General features: G+C 42.8%; 1 protein-coding gene across 1 annotated transcript in view; it reads left to right on the top strand.

Annotated features, from left to right (window-relative positions):
- The first annotated feature begins 411 nt into the window (after nt 1–411).
- ctif (CBP80/20-dependent translation initiation factor) overlaps nt 412–12554 on the top strand; it is an 86419-nt gene continuing 74276 nt past the window's right edge. Inside the window, exon 1 of the mRNA XM_080742726.1 lies at nt 412–536. The gene's annotated coding sequence lies outside the window, so the exon portion shown is untranslated. The remainder of the gene's footprint in view (nt 537–12554) is intronic.

The following is a 12554-nucleotide window of genomic DNA, read 5'->3' on the forward strand; positions in this document are numbered from 1 at the left end:
GTGCCCTTAGGCTTAGTACTGATGGTAGTGACCCACAAATGGGTCCCGACCCACTGTTTGGGAACCAGTGCATTAAACATACTTTTGCCATAAATTACCTAAATGAGATTATTGTGATTCATTTAGCTTGCAAGCTGCTCAAAATTATTATTATTTTCTTCTTTTCTTCTTTCTTTTGGACATCCGTTGTTCTCTCCATAGACGGTTATCTCTCTCTCTCTCTCTCTCTCTCTCTCTCTCTCTCTCTCTCTCTCGCTGCGGACAAGGGAAAACTCCAAGTCCCACAATGCCTCAGCCGTCCACACACGTGTCAGTGTGGGACGTCACATTCCTGCATTCCGCCTGTTGTCTGCTCGCTCTGCTCTGTCTGGGACTACGTAACAACAAGCAGCTAATCTTCTCTCTCTCTCTCCTAACATACATAGCATAGCTCCCTCTCTCATCGTATTCTGGATAAAACAGAGCCCATGACACGGCGGATCTGATACGAGGAGCTGATCCCAGGCTCACGGGGGGACCAGGTCTCACACTAAAGGGTGAGGATGAGTGAATTAAAGCTTTATGAAGCTTTGTGTGTGTGCCGGGCGGCGGAGCCGCAGGGTAACAGGATCCATACAATGAGAGCTGCCTGTGCCTGGATGGATGTTGGGTGCAAGTTGTGGATGATGTGCACAACTCCGTGCGTGTGCGTGTATAGTCAGTGGTATAAAGTAACTAAGTACATTTACCCAAGTACTGTACTTAAGTACAGTTCTGACTGAGGTATTTGTACTTGAGTATTTCCAGTTTTCAGTACTTTTACTTCTACTCCATTACATCTCAAAATCCAAATATTGTACTTATACTCCACTAAACTTAGACCTATTTGAAAACGTTAGTTACTAGTTACTTTCTAGTTATAAATGATAATATTAAAAAACATACACTAACCACTTTAGCCATATTTTATACCCAGGCTGTTTAAAAACGCGTTGTGAACTTGTAGATCTGCTATTTTCAAACATTTTGTACTTTTACTTTTGGTACTGTATTTTGTTTTGATGCCAACACTTTCATACTTTTACTCAAGTAGTCTACATTCTGAATTCTGGACATTTACTTGTAACGGAGTATTTCTACATAAGTGAAATATGTGAGTACTTTTTCCACCACTGCGTGTAGTGTAGGCTACTGTGTGTGTGTGTGTCTGTCTGAGAGATAAAACCCCGTTGTCATTTACATTTTATGTCGCCATCAGTGGAACAATGACTCTGCTCGTTTGTGGGTGTTTTTCTGTCTGCGGTGCATCTACCGGTATTCGACTTTTATTATTCCCTTTCCCCCTCAAGCTAACGTAACGTTAGCCCCGGCTAAGTTTAGCAGTGCAGCTTGCGTCACCTTTGTTAACGGCTGGGAGAGAGAGAGAGAGAGAGAGAGAGAGAGAGAGAGGAGATCCAGTAGGGCGTGGAGGAGAGAGAGGAGAGGCACCACAACTGACGTGTCTGTGTGGACAACATGAGCTTTCCTTCCTTTCAATTCAGTTCAATTCAATTCAAAGGAGCTTTATTGGCATGAGAAAAAACAAGGCCAAAGCAAGTGTCAAGTCTGTCAACATAAAACCAGTTGGAAAAGGGAAACATATGCAGTTGGAGGGGGTACAGCAATGCCAATGTGTAAACAGAGCTATAGCCTATGTCGTTATTATGTAAGTTATACAGGGTATAAAGCTTTTAGGAACAAATAGGCTATCTTTAGCAGTCGTTTTGGAACAAAGGGCAGCATTTCTTTTTTTCTCAATATGATTTCAATAGTATACAAAAAAAGCCTTAGATTTAAAATGTGTTTAAAGGTGCTAGCAGCTCTGTTTATACTGTATGTACAGTAGGTCTAGATATCGCTCAATGGTTTGTAGTCCTTAGGCCGGGTGGTTGTATTCCATGCTCTAGCCTTCTTTTATTGCAACAGTCCACACATGTTGCTGCTGCCTTTCACAACAAACCCTGCCGTGATATTATTAGAGTGAATGTTTATGATAAGGAATGTGCTTCCCAGGCAGGGATCTCATTGGGCGTGGTGGTGGTAGTTCAGTGCTACAGAAGCGTGAAAAGTGCTACTTGGTTGAAGCACTGTCGTGTGGTTTTCGTGGTCAGTTTGCAACCCGGTCCGGTGGTTTATGGTGTGTAGTAGTAGTGTGGCCTACACATGTCTGGTTGTGAAGATATGAAAAACATTTAGATGACAGCGAGGCAACTAAGGTAGCAGCTCATCTTGCTGCAAAACAGCAGCCTTCCTGACCAGTCACCTGGCTACTATGGCTGGCTGCTTTATCACAGAATCTCTAGTCTAATACACATGTCATACAGTACACTATAAATGATTGATCGATCGAATACTTTATCTACAGTTTGCATAGGAAAAGCACAGGACAGTACAGTTCAGATACGAGGTCTACTAATAGGATTTTAACCCAAGAAGCACTAAAAATGAATTACATCTTACTCTTTGACTTATTTTCTAGTATAGGCTCCACCTATGGGCCTCATGGTCCATACCTTTGGTTCCCATGGCTACTTACTTACTAACTACTGTGCAGAGACAGGTGACCCATTAAAGGGAAATCCCTGAATAACAGTGTGAAGAAACAAAAACAAATGCAGATGCTTCCATATCTATGTAGACTGAGTGATGATACACTCAAGCTCCTTTGGGACTTGTGTGTCTGTGTGTGAGACGGTGTCTGGCAGCTGCCTGCACAAATTCACCAGAACAAGCTTTATTTTAGGCTAAATTAGTTGCCAAACCTGTATGCCCTTTGCATCTTTACATTCAGGCACAATGGTGGTGTTGTACAGTTACTCAGGACATTCTCAGGATTCTTGGTGTTCAAATATAGATGAGTTCAGAGTGACGGCGGCAGTGAAGTCGAGGAATGTCTGCTTGCCAGTACAAGTCGAAATACAAACTGACCTTTTTTATTATTCTTTTCTCACGATCGAGGCCGTTCCTCCTGGCTTGGTCGAGGCCAGGTTTCTCAGATTCAGATGTAGAAAGCACAACACGGCTAATTAGGTTAGATGTAGACTGTTGTTTGCCTTGAGAGAAATTCAGTGAGTCTGCACTCTGCATACACGCTTGTCTCAGAGAGCTTTTGCTGAGTAGTCTGCATATCTTGAATATAAAATTGTAAATTAGGCTGCCCAATGCTTAATTTCTACTCCATCGTAAGACAGTGTAGTTCAACAACATGTGTCGCATCGTGCTTGTAGCCTTGTACTACAGTAGATCTGCTATTGTCAGTACTATTACAATGTAATTGTTCACAGACACTCTGACAACATTGTAATAAACAATTGAAGAAAACATTCGAACATAAATTATGCTCTGATTGTAGCTTCCAAGTCCCAACCAAGACTCAGCACTTTTGAGGATTACATTCTTTGATTAGCCTGGCCATTCATTCACCTCCTCTATCTCATGCGTCCTCATTGGGACCTGTGTGTGAGACAGTATCTGCTGGAATTCACTACTAGAACACCCTTCTATAGGTTTTTTCTGCTTGGTGTGATAGTTGCTTGCAATGTTAGCTGATTAGTTATTTTTCCATGTTTTCCCTCAGAGATTGTACCGCCAATATTTGTGTCACCTGGCTACAGTATGTTTACAGTTTACAGTTTAGGCATTTAGCAGACGCTTTTAATCCAAAGCGACTTACAATAAGCAGATACAACATCGCAATAATAAACAAGATAATAGGTCAGTACATTAACAGCAATATAACAATGTAAATGGATATCTATCTAGAGAAAAACACAATATAATCAAGTTCTAAAGAAACCTAACAAACAAATGTTAACTAGCTTCATGTATGGTCATTGATTTTACTGTAGTGCTAAGGGTTTAGGTGGAGTCTGAAAAGGTGAGTCTTCAGTCCACGGCGAAAGGTAGCGAGTGAGTCCGTTGTTCTAAGTGCGACAGGGAGTTTATTCCACAACTTGGGAGCCAAGAGGGCAAACTGTCTCGGACGAGTGGATTTTTGCCCTGGAGTTTTTAGCGAGGGTTCGGTCAGCATCCCTGTGTTGGCTGATCTAAGTGAACGAGTGGGGGTGTAGGGGTTGATCAGCTTTTGGAGGTATGGAGGAGCCATACCTTTGGCTGCTTTGAAGGTCAGCATCAGTGTTTTGTATTCCATGCGGGCCGCAACCGGGAGCCAGTGGAGGCTGCGGAGAAGGGGAGAGACATGTGAGAACTTAGGCTGGTTGAAGACCAGTCGTGCCGCGGTGTTTGTTATGTGATGTGCAGGTCCACTACTGACTATGTAGTATGTTGTGTGTTTTCTGGCTGTTAAATTCTTGGGGTATTAGGGCAATAGGACAATGGCACTGTTAACTGTTATCGCTAGTACTTTTCTAGACCGTTATCTCATGAGAGTCCTCAACGTTGAACAGAATCTTTAGCTGTCCACCTTTGCCCTGGTCACCTCTGAGAGATGAAACTAATTGGAGACAGAGGAGATCAATAATAATGACAAGCAGGTCATTCGACCAGGCCTAGCCTGCGCCTTCCTCCTACACAGTGGTAAAACCACTGTGTCACCATTATTACCTCTTAAAACTGAGTACAGTCGCTATGCTGCTTATATTGTAAGACAGATGGAGTCTTTGTTTGGGGTTCAACTTCTGATAAAAACAAAATCACTGTTTTTACATTGCACATGCATGCAGTGGTTTATGTATGACAACTTTGGCATTTGCAGACACTCTTATTCATAGTGACTTGCAGAGAGTCAACCTCATAAGTACCGTATATCAGAAGTATACATTGAAGGCGAAGCTATAGGATACAGGTAAACAATGAACCTAGCATCTGTCAATGCTATCTAAATTAAAAATTTGAGCGGTGCTCCTGGAAGGAGCTAAGCTCCAACTTCTGGCTTTGTCCAGGGTCTACATCTGGCCTACATCTTGGCACAAAGCGCTCAAAGTTTGTTGTACGCCCAGGGCCCAGGGTACACTGATAAACTGACACAGGCTGTATAGCAGAATTTAAGAGTTTATTACAGTGGGAAATGTTATCCATTACGTTGTCAAGAAGTGTACGTGGACTGAGCTGGGAGACGGAGACAGAGAGAGATACTAAGAATGAAATACAACACACGTACACATGCACTCACAGAGGCCGTATTGTGTAAGATAGTTTACAGTATACTTTGGCCTCTGTTGAATGACAACAGTTAATAAGTGGTGTGTCATTTTTGTTGACTAAGTATTTGCAGTGCTTAAACTGTGTTTACATAACAAAACTATATATACAGTATATATGTGTATATTAGGGTTTAATGCCGGGATCCCGGGATCCGGGCTTCCCGGGCAGAGCGCACGTAATTTCCCTCCCGGGAATTGGCGGCGAGACCCGTCATCCCGGAGGTTATGTTTTTCCTTGTTAGAAAATACAATTTACTAGCAGCGCAGAGGCAATTAGACTGCCTGACACTTTATCCTCGCCAGCCGTGCAAGCATCTCGTCTGTTTCAGCTGTGTGGAAGGATTTTACCAGTCTCCGTGGGCTGTCAAGCAAGCCTGTCATCGAAAATAGCTGATCTACCATCTCACAATGCAGCGCAAAGTGCCCGTTGTAAACTTGTAGATTGGCTGTTTTCACTATAAGCTAGGCTGTACTTGTTAAAGCGATTCGGAGAAAACACTGACAGATGATAATGGCGCATTTACATTCTTAAGTGCCGTTCGCGAGAAGCTGCGCTGCGGTGTCGCGCCCTGTGAGCTTGTATTTCTACTATGTTTCTATAAATATGAAACGATAGATTTGCCATAAATTGCCGAAATATATAACTGTAACCACCAAACTCATGCATTATTGCAACCTCCTATGTGTCCACTCCACTCAGTCAATTGGACTCACACATTGCCACTCTAAACATGAAATAGCCTAATCTGTTCAGTCTGTTGGTTTGCATTTCCACACAATATGTTTTAACCAGAATTAAAACATCTGACAGCACTTTGTGACAGTTTATGAATTGCATTGGCGTAGGCCTACCTTATTAGTGGGATGGTTGCGCTATTGCGTGTGTTTGCTTGAACAGAGAAGCGCTTTTATGGGCACAATTGCTCACTGCAACACGATGATCATCTTCGCTCTACTAAAGTCGTGATATTTTGTTTTTATACAAGTGGGCGCAGAAAACGTCTTTTCAAAGAGATAGGCCTATAGTGTGGAAGGAGAATTAATAAGAACATCCATTGCTGCGTTTGACAGTCCCATGAATTGCGCAGCCAATTGTGGCTGCCACAGAGACTGCGCGTGAGTGGTGGATGATGTGAATTTGATCTGTAGCCTAATGATGTCCGATCGAATATAAAGGTCCAAAAGCGAGTCCTGAACTGACGTTCTGATGACAAACAGCCCCCACCCCGCAGACCGGTGATCATATCTTTCTACCCAGCCAGAGCAGAGCGCATGTGGGCACTTGTTGTCTCCGCCAGGCCGATAGGCATAGGAAACCGTTTTGCGCTTTTTATTTTTCCTTTTTTTTCTTCTTCTTTTTTAATATATATATATTAACGGGACATCCCGGGAAGCCCGGGTTAAGGTCAGAAAATTCCCGGGATTTAAAATGAGCCCAAATCCGGGAAAATATTAAACCCTAGTGTATATGTCATGTTATGTTATGTATGTTATGTAGGCCTATGTTTGTATATCAGCTACTCTGACTTTTGTAGTGGTGTTCACCTGCAGAAACACGCTGCCCTCTCGCTGTAACTCGGATGGCTGATAACTGCTGCTGTATAGACGAAAATGATTGGTACAAATGTATATATTTATCATTTTGTTATGCAAACACAGTCACAGGGCAAAGTTGCATACTATGCCTTCACTTACTGACTCTAAAAGGACAACAGTTAGGCTAGCACTCCATTCTAGCAGGCTGGGATGCAGGGCAGGCTTCAGCTGCGCTGTGACCAAATCCTTTGTTGTGTGCAGGCCTCTCTCTTTAGTTGACCCTCAGAATGACCACCTATATGCTCCATACATGTCCCAAAGCCTGCCAGCTGTATCCCCTGGCCTTTGTTAACCTGTGTGTGTGTGTGTGTGTGTGTGTGTGTGTGTGTGTGTGTGTGTGTGTGTGTGTGTGTGTGTGTGTGTGTGTGTGTGTGTGTGTGTGTGTGTGTGTGTGTGTGTGTGTGTGTGTGTGTGTGTGTGTGTGTGTGTGTGTGTGTGTGTGTGTGTGTGTGTGTGTGTGGAGATCTGGACAGAATGGAGTGACATGTTCTATGCTCTTCTCACCATCACGTCACTAGTGGGACAGGGGGTGGGGGGGGACAATGGGACTATTATTTACACACACACACACACACACACACACACACACACACACACACACACACACACACGCACGCACGCACCGTCACACAACCTTGTGCTCTCTCCCACATCCACCACAATTCCTCATTAACTGAAGCTCAATTTATACTTGGCAGTGCGCAGCAGTGTCTCACAATGCAGATGCGTTTTGGAGCTTGCAACTAAGTATAAATCGGGCCTATAATTGTCCTATTGATATATCCTCATAGATTGAGGTCACACAGTTGTTTAGTGACACTAGTCTGTCATGGAGGGGAGTTGTGGAAGGTTGTTGGGAACCCTACGCTACGATCCAAAGTATTGATCGCAGGGGTATCCTAGGCATAGCATAAAATGAGTGCTCGCCATATTATTTACATTGTTGGGAGGGGGGTGTAATGGCTTGCCAAAAAATCTCCTTTGGGTCGTGATATAAAAAAGTTTGAGGGGGCGCCCGCTGGCTTACTGGTCCGGGCGCATACAACTTATATAGGCATTGCCACATAGGCATGTTCGATTCCCGATCCGGACGACCTTTGTCGCATGTCACTCCCGGGCTCTCCCCCCATTTCCTGTCAGTCTACTGTTCTATCAATAAAGGCATAAAAAGCCTCCCTCCAAACATTTTTGAGAACCCCTGGCCTATAGGTTAACTCAGTGGTTCTCAAAAGTGGATTCCAGGGACTCTGTGGGTTCCTTTAACGGGGTCTAAATTGACCCATACAAGTCTGTAACTCTGACAGTGTACGAATGGAACCAAATGGACCCTAACGGGTCCATTTGGTTCCATTTGTACACTGTCAGAGTTAAGGGGACACCTTGAAATTGTAAAGTTTGAGAAACACTGGGTTAACTCATTTTTCCAGGGACCCCGTAGATAGAAGCCCCTCAAGGACCCCCTGGCGCTGGTCCCCAGACCCCACTTTGTGAACCACTGCGGTTGATGATGACCTGCTCCTGGCTAAAAACCTGACTTTCTCTGTCTATCTGCTGAGATTGCTGCTTTTATACTGTAGAGCCCTGATCCAATTTCCTCTGCCCAGCTGTGTCATATGACCCTTCACAACAGCGTGTGTCTTATTTCCTGTCTGCTTGCTTCCCTGCTGTGTGCTTTCATGATCCCTCCGCGTTTTCCTCTTCACATCCCCCCCCAATAGGGATGGGACGATATGAAAATGTCATATATGACGATTATTGTGACCATATGAATCGTGATTTACGATATTATCGCGATAATAAAAAATATCCCCAACATCTATTATCCTGGGGCTGAACAGACGTGTTGTGAGCTTGTAGATCTGCTATTTTTTGGCAAAGAGATTTAGTAGAGAGTGGAAAAAAAAGACTATCAAGTACGTATATTATAAGTGCGTTTTACCAAATAGAGGGTTTAAATGGTACTGGATATGCAGCTCTGCAAATAAAAGGTGAATTGATCCCAGTGCATGACGGAGGACGATTTCACGATAAATTAAATCTCTGCGATACGATTATCGTGAGTGTTTTTTATCACGATAAACGATAATATCGCTTATCGTCCTATCCCTACCTCCCAACCTGGGAGCACTTCTGCAGGGACAGGGTTTACTGTCTGGTGTGTCTGAGGAGCATAGCTGGCATTCCTCTTTCTCCACAGGTCATTAACACCCATGACACCTGCTCATAAATGAGCGGTCATCATCATCTGGGGATTTTCGACAATGCTAATCATACAGAGGCAGGTATTTACATGTTAGAGGATCTAATGATTCTAGGGACGTGTGCAGGGCAGGCCACGTTGGAGGTTAAAGTGTAGGCCTAGGCCTACCCGTAGAAGAAATCAGTGAGGCTTTTTGCCAAATTGAATAACCGTATTTTCGGGCCAACATGATTCAGCTTACAATCTTAGTTGTCTCATGTGATTAAGACCTGAGGGCGATTCTTCGAATGCCTTCTGATTCTGAATCAGGAGTTCCAAGTTCCAACACACGTTCCAACGCAAAAAGTCTAAAATGAACAGGGTTCCCGCGGTCATGAAATTCCTGGAAATATAAATTAGAAAAATGGTTTTACAGTCTCTGTTGGGTGGAAACCTCATAATATGTCCAGAATTCAAGTAGCAAAAGTCCTGCTACTTTTGATGTGTGGCGCTGTATTGTGATCAAGTAGAGTGTTAATTTACCAACATTACGTGAAAGATGTAACATGGTAAAATGCAGTGCTACATGATACGTACTTGTTAGCTTGTAGATATCGGGCGAATTGATTGCTACAGTATATGCCTTGAAATGGAGTAAAATACTTTGGAAAAGTTATGAAAAAGATTTGAAAATTCATTGTAAAAAATGGAACTCTGATTTTTTTCTGATTTAGTCCACACCAGTCTCCCTTATTTCATGAACGTGGTCAAATTCTGCAAATACTTTTTCAATCGATATTATAGTTATTTTTCCCCTCTGAACAAAAATAGTGCTTGAGTGTGAGACAGACATTCTATTTGGTATGCTCTCCTACTCTAGGTTCGTGTCACACGTGACTCCTCTTGTTTATTGACACTGGTGTGTTATGGGTGGGTTGCAAAAGGATGGTGTTATTAGTTTAGCAGTTTCTTTACCATGTAGTGCAACTACTGGTATACGTCACATGGTGTCGTCAACCCAACACCATTAGCACTAATAGCACTATGGTCAGCTAATTCACCATCTTGCTGTAAATTTCCCCTCACAGTAGCCTAAGTAAGGCCTTTTTGAGCGGTGGTCACAACGCTCCTATACATGGCCGTGTGTGTGGGTATGTATGTCTGTCTGTCTCCGTGTCCGTAGCCTGCAGTAACCTTTTCTGACCACACATGTTAAGGGAGGGGCGCTGTTGCACACACACACACGCGCGCGCACACACACACACACACACACACACACACACACACACACACACACACACACACACACACACACACACACACACACACACACACACACACACACACACACACACACCACCGCTCAGTTCACACGAGTGTGATTTTTTTAATAACGTCTCATGGTAGCATATTCCCTGATATATCCTGTCTTAGCATTTTCTTTTACAGGCTGCATTTTCATCACATTTTTCAGCTTGTCATTTACGGTACAATGACATTATTGCTGCGCCAAAAAAATACAAAGCCAGTTAGCCGATTTTCCATTGCTATTATGTCATTGTACAGTACGCTGTTATGTTCTACCTATTCTTGTTCCTGCTATTTACAGTATGTTGAACATTTTATTTAAGATTTGATTTGGGGCTTTTTTTATGCCGTCATTTGTTAGGATATTAGACTGACAGGAAATGGGGGGAGAGATGGGGAGTGACACGTGGCAAAGGTCGTCCGGACTGGGAATCGAACCGGCGACGCCAGCAGGCATCCATGCCAATGTGGCAATGCCTAAGTGGTATGCGCCCGGACCAGTAGGCCAGCGGGCACCCCTTATTTATAAAAGTTCAGATAGTTCACCTTGCTATGATGTCAGTTTCCAGGTGCTCCTTTTTTACTTAATTGAATGCTGTGGGAATAGATTTGGTGCAGATTTCTCCCAAACAAAGCAACAGTGTACATTTGAGTACCATGCTGTGTCTGTCTGGTTGGTGTGGAGATGTAGCATTGAAGTTGTGTACTGTCTCTGTCAGGCTTATAAGGGTTCTTTCTGGTAACTTTTACTTTTAATTAGGCCTGTGACTGTTGATTATTGTCTTAACGATTATTCTATAAATTACATTTCCCCCCTGATTAATCTGATAATCTTTTTAGTTTTGTTTTTATATATTTTGTATATCGATGAATTGGCACAGAATCATTCTAATTCGATTCGTCTTATTAACCACTTTTTTATAATTTGTTGTATAACAATAAAACTGGTGAATATTAATGAAATACAAGCTACTTTGAATGCTATAAAAAGCAAATGAATAAACTCCTGAGTCGTGACTGGCTGGAACCCTTGAAATTAAGAGAAATCTGGTACAGATTAATTTGGACTTGCTGTACCGCCGGATTGGTCTGATGGTTTGCTCACTTGTCCATAGAATCTCAGCTCCACCAATACAAATACATGTGTGTGTGTATCATCATTATGATATCTGCTGCATTTGTCCAATCCACCGTTTTAACCTAATAAAAAATCCTCATACTGTACTTTACACCAGTGGTTCTCAACCTTTTCAGGCCGCAACCCCCATAATAATCATATTTTAACTGGGGACCCCCTCCCCCCCACCCTGTCCCTGACGAGCACTAAGAGTTGAGGCATTACATTTTGTATAACACGGTTCTATTGTGAAAATAGCAGATCTACATGCTCACAACATGAGGCGCTGTGAGCATGTAGATCGCCTATTTTCATAATTTCTGCCTCTAATATTTGACAATTTGGCCAATGTTTAATTTGTCATTTTAGAGGTATTAAAAAGTCCTTCAATTGTCACTTTAGAAATGTGCAGATAGCCTCTATACACTTAAACATTTACTGTTGAGTGAGAAAACAATGTTGCACTTGCATGTTTAAGTTAATCATCTGGGGACCCCCCAAAATAATTTGGGGACCCCCTGGGGCTCCCGACCCACAGGCTGAGAACCACTGATCTACAGTATAACCCACTAGCAGTGAACCAGTGAGGGTAGCCAGGACATGGTTGGTGTAATGAAGGAAAGAACATACAGTATACGTCACTTTCTTGATTGCTGGAAGATCAGGTCAGGTTTCCAGGCTGTGCTTCTAAATGGAGCAGACTCAGCAGAGGACGTTTGATGGAATGCATTGAAGTCAATGAAAGCCGGTTGGACAAGCTTATGGTTATGAATAAGCACTATCTTTGAATCATTATGAGTTAATGACCCTTTGTTAAATAATTGGTTGTGGAAGATAAAAGAGAAGACGCTTCACGTGCGTTGTTTTGTGTTGGCTGACTGAGTTGTCGTCGTCACCACCAGACTGTCAATCGGCCTGTCAACCAATTCTCGCCAAATGTAATCTGTGTTGTTTAGATAATAGAAATATATACATATATGTAACGTGCACATCAAAAAAGGAAAGATCAGAAAACAGTGTTTGATATGTCTTTCAATGAACCGATCATCTGACAAAGGCTGCTATCATTAAGAAACATTGTTTATTCATAAGCCTGTCTACCCGGCTCTCACTGACATCAATCCACTCCACCAAACCTCTGGCTCCAGTTTGCTGCCCAGTTCGTCGTCTATGG

The sequence above is a fragment of the Nannobrachium achirus genome, assembly GCF_963921795.1.
Source record: "Nannobrachium achirus genome assembly, chromosome: 15".
Taxonomy (NCBI): Eukaryota; Metazoa; Chordata; class Actinopteri; order Myctophiformes; family Myctophidae; genus Nannobrachium; species Nannobrachium achirus.